Here is a 12141-nt window from a genome sequence, read left to right on the forward strand (position 1 = left end):
TTTTTTCTCTCTCTCTGTTTGCTTTTTCTTTGTGTGCTTGTTTAGTGTGTTCATCAGTTTTGTTCATTTCTTTAAGATTTTTTAAATGTTTGTTTTTTTTTTTTTTTTTTTTTTTTTTTTTGAGGCGGAGTTTCGCTCTTGATACCCAGGCTGGAGTGCAATGGCGCGATCTCGGCTCACTGCAACCTCCACCTTCCGGGTTCCAGCAATTCTCCTGCCTCAGCCTCCTGAGTAGCTGAAATTACAGGCACCCGCCACCACGCCCAGCTAATTTTTGTATTTTTAGTAGAGACGGGGTTTCACCATGTTGGTAAGGCTGGTCTCGAACTCTTGATGTCAGGTGATCCACCCACCTCAGCCTCCCAAAGAGTTGGGATTATAGGCGTGAGCCACTGTGCCCAACCTCAGTTCCTATTTATAAAGTGGTGAATTCCCAAATGCTCTAACTTCATATCATTTTAATTTTTCATCTAAACTGAAAAGACTATATTGACATTTCCATGATTTACTAATAGCCAAAATCATATCACTTAAAATTCAAGAGGTCTTGGGATATTGACACAGAAAAAAATTATAATTAACTTCAAAATTGTTCAAAATATCTAACACTCCTCTAGTGTCTCAGTGCTCTAAGAATGCCATAATAAATCATTTTTTAATGTATTTGATGGGTTTTCCTAGCGAAGACTAGAAAACCTGCTAGACAAATTATAAAAGAGTTATAACACTAATAAATCAGTTTTGTTGGGACTAAAGTTCAATTCTTGAAAGGTAAATTAAAGAAGTCCCTTCCAGTGAGAGGCAATTTGCCAACGCCCATTAAAACACAAACTCTTTCCTTGAGGGATTTAGAAATGAACTTATTTGTAAAATGTATTTTTCACCTAGGTATTTATTCAACATGCTGTAAGGGAATGTGTATGGATATGCATTTACAACCAATGTATAATATTTATATGGGTATGCATATGAATATATAACTGGTCATATTTAGATTTGAAATCCTTAATAGGTAGAGACTACATAATACATATGATAAGTATTTAATATGTGTGTGATATAGAAACAAGTAAGTCACAGAGATGGCTGAGAACAGTAACCTCTGACACTCAAATAGATAGAGCATAAATACTTTTATATCTGTGTATTTCCAAAGAAACCTTCATTTCTACTAACTGTAGTTTCATAAATTCTACTTCATCTTTGTAAAATATATAGTTGGCCTAATATAGACGTATATTTTTAAAACTTATAAGTATTACAACCCCACAGAAATCATTATACCTGTCTAATACTTTTTCTAAGAATAGGACCTATTGTATTTTATATCTTAATAAAACACATTTTTTCAATTTTTCTCTCTGCTAGTCCTTATCCCCATAATGTCTATTAAAAACCAGCATTTAGATGCAGATTGTACATTATGCAGAAGATAACAGATGAGCTTATCAGCTACAATTACAAGGGTAAATTTATTGATAAAACTGTACAACATGAACTAACCTGACTCCTGTCAGTAACGTGACAGTATCAGTTTTCTGACTAGCTACCTGTCTGCAGTGCTCCTTAAAGTACAATGAAACAAATAACTTCTGTAACATTAAAACAATGGGCATTGGTTAAAAGGTTCAGTATATTTCTTTTCCACAAACTTAGAAAAGTCTTGTTTTAAATTTAGTGTTTTAACCTCAAATATATTTTTCTTACAACTTCTTTAGTAATATTTGCACCAAAATGTACTTATTGTGCCATCTTCAGGGCATTTTTAGGAAACAGCTCCATGAAGTAAATTAGAATTTACTATCCTTAGTGGGGTTTTTTAATTATTATTTTAAGGCTATAGAAGGTTTTGTTTATGTTTTAAAATATTAGGTAAAATCTAATATGTTTAAGTTAATCTTATGTTTAAGTTTTAAAATATTAGGTAAAATCTACTATAAAGCAAAATAATTTAAGTTTCAATGTATATGAGAATGTAGACATCAAAAATGTATATATGTAAATATATATACCTATATACATGCATTTTTTAAAGTTCTTTACAGTTTCCAAAGCACTTACATATTATCTTATTTAGTATTTATACTATTCCTCTGAGGTGTTACAACAGAAACTTGTATATCCTCTTAAAATGAGAAAGTTCACTTTTAAAGACATGAATTAGTTGGTCTGGTTTCACCGACTGAACTATATAGCCAGGATCCAAGCCTACATCTTTTTACTACACGTAAAAAATTATTTCTGCTATTATAGTGATATATAATATCTTTAAAATCAATTATGAAAATTGTATGTGATTTTTAATTACTTTTGTTCAATATTTTTAAAAACATCTATACTGAAAGTTGGAATAAACCCTGGATATGGTGATTATATATCAAAAAACCAGACATTTATATACATAGCTCAATTCTTCTTTCATTTCTGAACTTTATTTAACTAAGAAATCTATAGTGAAACAAGGACATATCTGACCAATGGAAAATTATAGTAGAATTATACAAATCAATTCACAAATGAATACAATACAAATGAATTGTTCATGTGATAAAACCAGACCATATAGCAAATGCAAATTTGCTGTTCTTAGACCACTAAGAAGTCCTAAAGAAAATTAACAAGATTCTTTAGCATCATTTGGGGTAACCATCTATTCTGATTTGCCTGAGACCATAGTAATTATCAGTAGAGCACCTTTTTACATTCTAATGTGTACCAATTTGGACAACAAACTAACAGATCACTTTCAGTGGCACATTTGATCAAATGGTGCTAATAACAGCCTGGACATGGAAAGTAAAATAAGTATGACGGCCATAATGAAAAGCTTCACCTCCTCAGAAATCCATTCATTTTACATGCATCTGGAAAACACATTAGAATCACAGTCAGAAGACACAGGTTCCAATTATAGCTGTGTGTTTTACCAAGCTGGTGAATTTATGTATCTATCTTTAACAGAAATTCTCCAAGCTTCTGTTTCCTTGTATGAGGATGATAATACCTTTTCCTCAAGGTTTTCGTTAGGTACTAAAATCATCTTGTGAAATCTACTAGAACTATGCCTAGCAGCCAAGACTTTATAAATGTATGTTCATTATAAGTCAGTAAGTTTCCTTCAGAGATATGGCCTGGACAAGAAAAATATCCAACAAGTAGTTTTACTGAGTGAATTTTAAGTGACAAGGAAGGAATTACCTTTACATGAAGAGATTTTTATACCATGGTCAAATTCATCTATTATTTAAGATTAACAAGTCTCAGAAAATAAACCAACAGACTATGGCCCTCTCTGATATGGAATAATAGCCGAAAACTCCACTGGATGCTAATTGACTTTGGGAATTCCTGATTCATGAACTTCTCTAGTGAGAATACCTTTTCCTAGAACTGAATTCCTAAACTTTGAGGTTACAAGCCCAGTTTGAAAGCTTATAGCATCTATGATTCTGTCCCTAAAAACAATCTACAGTCATATGTCATCTAGTGACAGTGATATGATCTGAGAAATGCCTCATTAGACAACTTCATGGTTGTACGGACATCAGAGACGGTACTTACATCAACCTAGGTGGTATAATAGCCTACTACACACCAAGGCTGTATGATATAGCCTATTGTTCCTAGGCTACATGTCCATATAGCACATTACTAAATACTATAGGCAATTGATCCAAAATGGCTATATGTGTATTTAAACATAACTAAACACAGAAAATGTATGGTATAAATACAATATTCTAATCTTTTGGGACTACCATCATACATGTGGTTCATTGGTGCTGGAAACATAGTTATGCAGCACAATACTGTATATATAAAGAAATAAACGGCCGGGCACAGTGGCTCACACCTGTAATCCCAGCACTTTGGGAGGCCAAGGCGGGCCAATCATGAGGTCAAGAGATCAAGACCATCCTGGCTAATACTGTAAAACCCGGTCTCTACTAAAAATACAAAAAATGAGCTGAGTATGGTGGCCCGCGCCTGTAGTTCCAGCTACTCAGGAGGCTGAGGCAGAAGAATCGCTTCAACCCGTTAGGCAGAGGTTACAGTGAGTTGAGATCTCACCACTGTACTCCAGCCTGGGTGACAGAGCGAGATTCTATCTCAAAAAAAAAAAAAAGAAAGAAAAAGAAAAAAAAATATATATGTATACATACTCTACAGATGTGCATGTGCACACCTATGCATATATAGTCTGTAAGTCCATATATAAAACATACATAAGCACAAATATATGTACAATTTCAAGAGGTTTATGAGCACTCTAAAGCCCATATCATAGGTTTTTGGTTAAGAGTCTTTAACCTAAAACAATCGCACTGTTTTTGATTCTATAATACATGTACATTATAGATATTAAATGATAAGGAATTACTACTTAATGAAGCAATACTTAACCTTACTGAGTACTCTGATACATCTTACTCTGTTCCATACTAGTCTGTTTCATTGTATTATATTCCATACTATGCTGTTCCGGTTTTTAAAAATCAAATAAAGCTAGTTTAATCAACTACTGTATACTTATTTCAGATTTCATGCTCCAAGATTGGAAATTACTGCTCTAGAGTATGACAGCAACTGCTTCATGACTTGTATTACAGAAGGCAAGATAATGCTAGCTGTTAGTAACCTAAGGGAGACAGCCCCGGGTGGGGAAGTGTAGAGAACAATAGTCTATAGAAACTGGTGAAATCAAATCAGGCCTCCTCCTGTTTGCCTAGAGAAATCTGGTGCGCTTTCAGGGAAATATCATCCCCTACAAAGCTGCTCCTGGTGTTTATTTTAAGTAGACTAATTTGCATTTGCATAAAAATGAGTGGTAGATGAGGAAAACATGAGATCTGCACAATGCTACAGTTCTTTGAAATAAAAGAATCTTGATACTGCTTTTAAGGAAAAGTTTTCCCTTAGCAAAAAAACGCAAATTAAGTAGAAAAAGAAATTGTAATTCAACAGCAACTTTATACATTTACTTATATTGACCTTGTTTCCAAAATAATTTGACAAGATTGCAAAAGGAATTAAGGATTTTTTCAAATTAATTTGGAATTAAGTTTATTAGTAATCAAGCACTTAAAATCATAGAAGAGTTGTTTCAGTGGCAACTCTGGTATGCACAAAAATAATAGATTGCTGGCTCCAAAGTCCTTAGACTCAAACAGCAGGTTCTAACTTTGGTGGAGGCAACCCATCGTCATCAAAGCTATTAACTATCTGAATGAAAGAGACAGTTGGGAAGATCTTCGCTGTTGCTGTGAGCAAAAAGAAGACTAAGCACACATAAAGGTTAAGCAAGTAATACTCATAGCTAGATTCATATTTCAATATAGAAATAGAGGTGGAGAAAACACTGTTCCTGGTGGTTGGAATACATCAGGGAACGGGACAAACAAAAATGCCTGCCCATGGAATTTGCAAGTTAGAATGGGAAACTGACAATAAACAACACACCTGACAAATAAGCAATTTGTATTATCTATTAAAAGGTGGTTAGTGCTATAGAAAAAAAATAGAGCAGGGAAAGGAAGATCAGGAAAGCAGGGATGGAGATAGCATGGGTGGAACTTGAGAAATGATGCAGGAATAGAAGAGAATGGTTTCAAACAGATGCAGAGAAAAAAGGCTCTTCAGAAGTTTTGTCACATAGATAATTCAGATCTTTTTGATGTACCTATGTCACCAATGCAGCTGTCCAGGCTTTTTTTGTGTATGAGTGTGTGCAAATTATGGTGTGTGGTTAGTTTTAAATAAATGAGCTTACTTTGTTTAAAAAATAACCCTGAATATCTCAATTTCACCCAGAAAAAAACCCTCCAATAAGCATTATTTTAATGCATCTAATAAAAGGTTTGAGTTAAAAAGCAATTTGGGAAAGGTTTTTTTTTTTTTTTTTTTTTTTTTTTTGAGACGGAGTTTCGCTCGTTACCCAGGCTGGAGTGCAATGGCGCGATCTCGGCTCACCGCAACCTCCGCCTCCTGGGTTCAGGCAATTCTCCTGCCTCAGCCTCCTGAGTAGCTGGGATTACAGGCACGCGCCACCATGCCCAGCTAATTTTTTGTATTAGTAGAGACGGGGTTTCACCATGTTGACCAGGATGGTCTCAATCTCTTGACCTCGTGATCCACCCGCCTCGGCCTCCCAAAGTGCTGGGATTACAGGCTTGAGCCACCACGCCCGGCCGGGAAAGTTTTATGAAAGTTATTTTGGGAAAAGACATTAATACCATTTTCTGATAATCTATGGCATCAAAACAGAATTATGTTTTATTAAAGGCTATGTAACGCTTAGTTTATTGTTAAGCTCCATGTGCTCCAGTGACAATATCTAGTCACTAGAAAATGGCTTATATTCATGTCTATAGATTAAAAAAATGAGTTTGTATCTAATGCTTTGGATCGGAAAATGTAATAAGTTTCAACTGCCAGATGCACTAAAGTTACGAAATACTTCTAAAAAATACTAGATCACTTTTTGAATATTAAAAAATTTGGATTAATAACCTATATCATCTGATTGTGTATATTTTTGCTAATGTTTTCGTTTGACTTATGTAAGCAAACAGGACTATTTGAAGTAGCTCACCACTGTAACCTTAAAAAAATTAAAGGACACTCTGTGGCATTGCTTACAACCATAATTCTCCAAAATGTTCCTGATGGCCTTTATATTAAAAGGTGCCAGTATATCATATATCATACATGCTGTAGTCAAGGGAAAAGAAAAGATTTAAGAAAGAATTTTTCATGTGAAAGTTGAGTTTGAAAGCATGAGAAAGAAGTAGAGTATGGGGTATTCCCAGGCATACGTATGTGGGTGTACCGTTGTACAGATCTATTAATCAAATACATATCTATTAATCATCGTGCTCATTTTTAAACCATTTTCATTTGATCTATTATACCAGACTGGTTTTCTACCACTTAGAGTTCTGGCAGGTGGCATGAATGTATATCTATAAAATCTCTACAACTGAACACAATTTTATCTACAATACATCCTTTACTTGGTTGCTGTCCTTGAGAGTTTCTGTTGTACTCAAATTCGCAGTTGTAGTCTTGAGACCTAAGCTCAGCCCTATTCAGTGTTGGTGTTTCTCTCAGAGTTTTGGAATTATTGTTTCCACCGTTTCATTACGAGGTTTATGTACTTTTTTCCCTGTGCTTCTCCTTGCATATGAGAAGGTGAAGTTGCACGTTGTGTACACCAAGTAGGAACTGCGTGCCTGTATAAACATCAGTTTCATGGAAAACCTGGTTTGGTGGCTATGGCTGAGACAAAAATTTTTATTCTCTAAGTCTTGTTTCCTTTTCCTTTATGCAATTAGCTAGATTATATTTCCCACACTCACTTACCATGACATGGGGCCGTGTAACTGAGTCCCCAGACAAATGTGGGCAGAAGTAGTCTTGGCTACATTCAGATCTCCCAGCTTCACTCCCTAGTCCTTCATCTATAGACAATTTCAAGGCCTAATAGCCACTAGCTGTGGACAGAGGTGCTGGTTTCCTTAATGCATGAAGTTCTGCCATCTCTGCCTGAACTTCACTGTCACCTGAATCACCAGGTGACAGTGAAGTTCTTAACTTGGTGGCGAGCCACAGAAGTTTTGGGTTCAGCATCAAATATAATTCACTGTGAGGCTGTTTGTTTCTGCACCAAATGTAATATGCTGTGACTTACACAGATTCTGAGGATTAATGAAAGGCGATTCTGCTGCACTTTTTTAAACTCATTTTTGTGAGCCCACTTTCCTCTAGAAAAAGTTGAGATCGTTGATATTATTTTAAAAATATGTAACAGAACATGAGGGAAAAGGGTTCAGAGGACAAGGAAGACTCCAGAAAAAGAAACTTATTTCAGATTTAATAAGATAGATATCATATGTAAATATGTAAATTTATTTCTAAGACTTACAAAAACATCTTGTTTTTCCTACTTTCTTTACAAAAATGAAAATAGATGGGCTCACTAAAATATGTAAAAATAATGTACGGTAGCATCTCATTCACGGTAAACATTTGTAACCTTTATTTGGCAGGGGGTATATTTAGTGGAATTCAAGCCTGCACAGAATTGAGCAGCAAAAAAAAAAAGTCGGGGGGAGAAGAAAAGAATTGGGGAGGAAGTGAGAATATTGTGATAATTCTTTGAACTTAAAGGGCATAATCAAAATCCTTATCCATGAGCAGCCTCAGCCATTTGGCCAAGTATTTTATATAAATATTATTCTTTTCCAAACATGCCATGACAGGAAGGAATTAAATGAAGCACTGATATAAAAAACTGATTCCTTGGCAGAACTGCAGTCAGTACAACATGATTCCTATCTGATTATGAGAAAGAAAGAAGTGCAATCTATTTCCTTAAAATAGAGTTGAGAAACAAGCAGCTTGTGTCTTCCCAACAGTTAGTGAATCTCAGTTTTTGAAGCAATGACTTATCAGCAAAGACACAGTCACATTTACGGTTAATATAAATGCCTATCCACTCAATGTATGTTTTAATCCAGGTATTGGCAACTATATCTTTTAGGCCAAAACCAATACCCAGCCTATTTGTGTAAAGAAAGTTTTATTAGAACACATCCATGTCAGTTCATTCATGTCTGTTCATTTATGCTTTGTTGATGGAAGATTTCTCAGTACTACAGAAAAGTTAGTTGAGACAAAGATCATACTGCAAAGCCTAAAATATTTACTATCTGGTCCTTTATAGAAGAAATTTGCCAGCCCATTTTAATCCATCAGGATCTAAGTTCTCAATTTCATATTTATATATCTAGGTGATTCCAATTTAAATATTTGTGTTTTGGTCCTTAGTTTCAACACAGACTTAAAATAAAGATAACATTTTTTGAATTTAATTATTTTATGAACAATCATCACGTCAATTAAAAATAAAACAAAAAAGGAAACAATTTGAACCTCATCAGCAATAAAGGAATACTATTTACAACAGTGTGATAATAGGATAATTCTTCACCTATTAGCTAAAATTTTGGAAGATTTAATTTTTTAAGGAAAACGTCATAGTACAAAGATTAAACATACGTTCCTTCTGTGGTTTCAACAAGTCCCCCAAAGTTCTTGTGTTGTAAACTTACAACACACGAACCTTAAAGAGGTGATTAGGTCATGAGGGCTCTACCCTCTTAAAAGGATTAATGTCATTATTGAGAAACTCGTTTCTTCACAAAAAGGAAGAGTTCAGACCCCTTCTCTCACTCTCTCAAGTGCCTGTTGAGTGCGTGCTCTCTCTCTCCCTGCTTCTGGCGCATGTGATCCCTTCCACCATGTTAGGACATAGCAAGAAGGCCCCCCAAGATGCCCACCCCTTGATCTGTGACTTCCCAGCCTCCAGAACTGTAAGCTAAATAAATATCTGTTCATTAAAAATTACCCAGTCTGTGGTATTCTCTTGTAGCAACACAAAACTAAGGTCCATCACGATATGCTCTGATTTTTCAAAACAAATCATTTCTACTGTATTAAATAGGAGATTGATGAAGATTAGCAGACTTTGGTTTGAGATTATGAAAAAGCAATACACACATCGAAAATAAAATTTGCTAACATTAGAAACAAGCATCAGGTTGAGTCATTGATCTCTAGTGAAACGAACACTACTTTTTATTTAACCCCTGTTTTAACAGCTTTTATGCAAATTAAGAAACATATGGGGTTTCTTAAAACTAAATAATACACTTCATGAAAATACTGCCTCAGTTTAATCCCACAAAACAGGTGAGAAAACATACCTCGGCATTTATTGGTGCTAATCCCTCAGTTAATTTTGTTTTCTCTTCATTTTGTTTGCCTTGGTTTGGGCTTTTACTTAGTTTAACACTTTCTTTTTAAAATTAAGAAGAATTTTAATTCTGTAAGGTCATTAAAGGCTGAATGAATGCCTCACCTATCTTTGTATCACTTGTACTTTACACAGTGCCTGGTACAGAAAATAACTTTTTTATTGGCATTTTTGTTGAGTGAACAGTGCAACGAATGCTTCAAATGATAAAAAAAATTATTTTACACCTTAATTCAAGAAATCTATGAATTTGATAAAGTTCCATTTAACCTTATAATTTTAGTGCTGAATATTTTGGAAATATAATACACTTGTGGAAAAAGTGCAAATAATAGCTTACTATTCAAAATTGTCATGTTAGTTATACTTAGCTGAATTTTTTAGTCAACTGATTTATAAATTTTACTGGGTTAATGTATATGCTACTGGCACAACTTCTCATTCAAATATTCATCTACATGCTTACATTTAATATATTCATGTATCACTTTTGATTAAGCAAAAAGAGATCAACTGAATTTGGTAGTTCACTAGGCCAAAAATAAAAGTAGCTAAGTAAAAAAAGGACCAAAGTAACACTTAATATTTTCTACTCTCCTTTAAAAGTAAGTATCTAAACTTTTAAAAGAAAGAAAAATAAGGCTCATGAAAAGCTGAAACGCAGCAGAGTAGATTTCGATGAATAAACTAGACTTTTTTTATTTTCCCATATTATTGAAGTCATACTTTATGAAACAGTAGTAGCAGCCACATTTCTTCTTTTTCTTCTTCTTTTTTATTTATTTATTTTTTGAGATGGAGTCTTGTTGCTCTGTCACCCAGGCTGGAGTGCAGGGGTATGATCTGGGCTCACTGCACCACCTTTGCCTCCAGAGTTCAAGCCATTCTCCTGCATCAGCCTCCTGAGCACCTGGAATTACAGGTGCACACCACCATGCCCGGCTAATTTTTTTATTTTTAGTAGAGACCAGGTTTCACCATGTTGGTCAGGCTGGTCTCGAATTCCTGACCTAGTCATCTACCCACCTCAGCCTTCCAAAGTGCTGGGATCACAGGCATGAGCCACAGTGCCCAGCTTTTTTTTTCTTTTCTTTTCTTTAAGTCTTAAGGTTATCCATGTATTTTAATTAGGTATTATGTGTATGAGGGTGAATTGAGAGTAGATGACAGCTATCATGGAGGAGGGAGAGGCGAGTGTCTCCCAGGCACCCATCGGCATTGCACTATATTTAATGGATTACATTTATCCTCTTTTTTCTCCTCACTAGACAAGAATATATTTGTTTTAATATTTACAAATAGGAAATAAAGAAATTTTTATAAGTACATCTTGTACTAGAATTCAAATATTGAAAGACTTTACTGAATTATCAGTCATTGCTGAATAAATCAAGTTCTGTTGTATTTGGATAAACTTTCTGTCCCCAAAGAGCATGATCGCTCTGCTTCTTGTTGCCTCTCAAGGAAAGTCTATTAGCAAATGCTACAGGGAACCCTTTTTGGTTTTGTTGATGCCACACCTAAATAATCACAGAGTCACTTTCTTAATTGCGACATTTGATAAATATGCTTCTTTCCTCCAAAAGAGGCATTAATATAGTAATAAATGTTTGTACAGAATTGAAATAAATAAAAGTTACTTAAGAATAATTGAAAAATATACTACTTAAAGACATATAAAAATGCCGATGCAATCCAATTGGAACCTAATTTAATTGAGTTCTTGATTTGAAAAGCAATTTTCTATCAGGAACTACCATTATTCAAAAACTAATTTTATGTCTTTAAGGAATCTCTCCTACTATTTTCTTCCCTAAGATGTTGATGGCTAGGAAAAGCAGAAATGAACTGTCACTACTACTGAGAACATATTTGCTCAAACAATGTTTTGTTACATCCGATAAAAGGCTGTAGCTGAAGAGATTTTTATTAACTTCAATAAGTGTCACTTTTTCCTAACAAAGACACCAGAACCACCAATTAGTTCTTCCAAATATAGTCAATGTGCTACAAGGGAGTTCTGGAAGTAGTAAGCAATGATGATGGTAACCAGTGGGGGAGGTAGGTTAGAAAACCTACCTGGGAATACTTATCAGGCAGGTTTCCGACATCACTGGTTTAGAGTTTTGATAACAAGCCTGACAGGACAGTAGATCATGGTCTGTAGATTATTTATTCAGCATGTGATCACTAGCTTTAGCAAAAGAGGAAAAAAAGCCAAAGAGTTTGAAGTTTAGATAAAGTTTAGAAGAGAAAGTGGGCCAAAGAGCTATTCCTGCTGTCAAAAAAGCCACGCATGCTGCTAAAACTGTGGCAAAGGCTTA

At 34.7% G+C, this 12141-nt stretch overlaps 1 non-coding gene across 1 annotated transcript; it reads right to left on the minus strand.

The window, feature by feature from the left end:
- Positions 1-667: 667 nt before the first annotated feature.
- Positions 668-730, minus strand: LOC135272592 (U7 small nuclear RNA). The gene has a single exon (XR_010340613.1). It is a non-coding gene; the product is annotated as a U7 small nuclear RNA (small nuclear RNA).
- Positions 731-12141: the final 11411 nt, after the last annotated feature.

This window comes from Aotus nancymaae, unplaced genomic scaffold, assembly GCF_030222135.1.
Source record: "Aotus nancymaae isolate 86718 unplaced genomic scaffold, 86718_ANA_hifiasm-v0.15.2.pri h1tg000115l, whole genome shotgun sequence".
NCBI classification, from domain to species: domain Eukaryota; kingdom Metazoa; phylum Chordata; class Mammalia; order Primates; family Aotidae; genus Aotus; species Aotus nancymaae.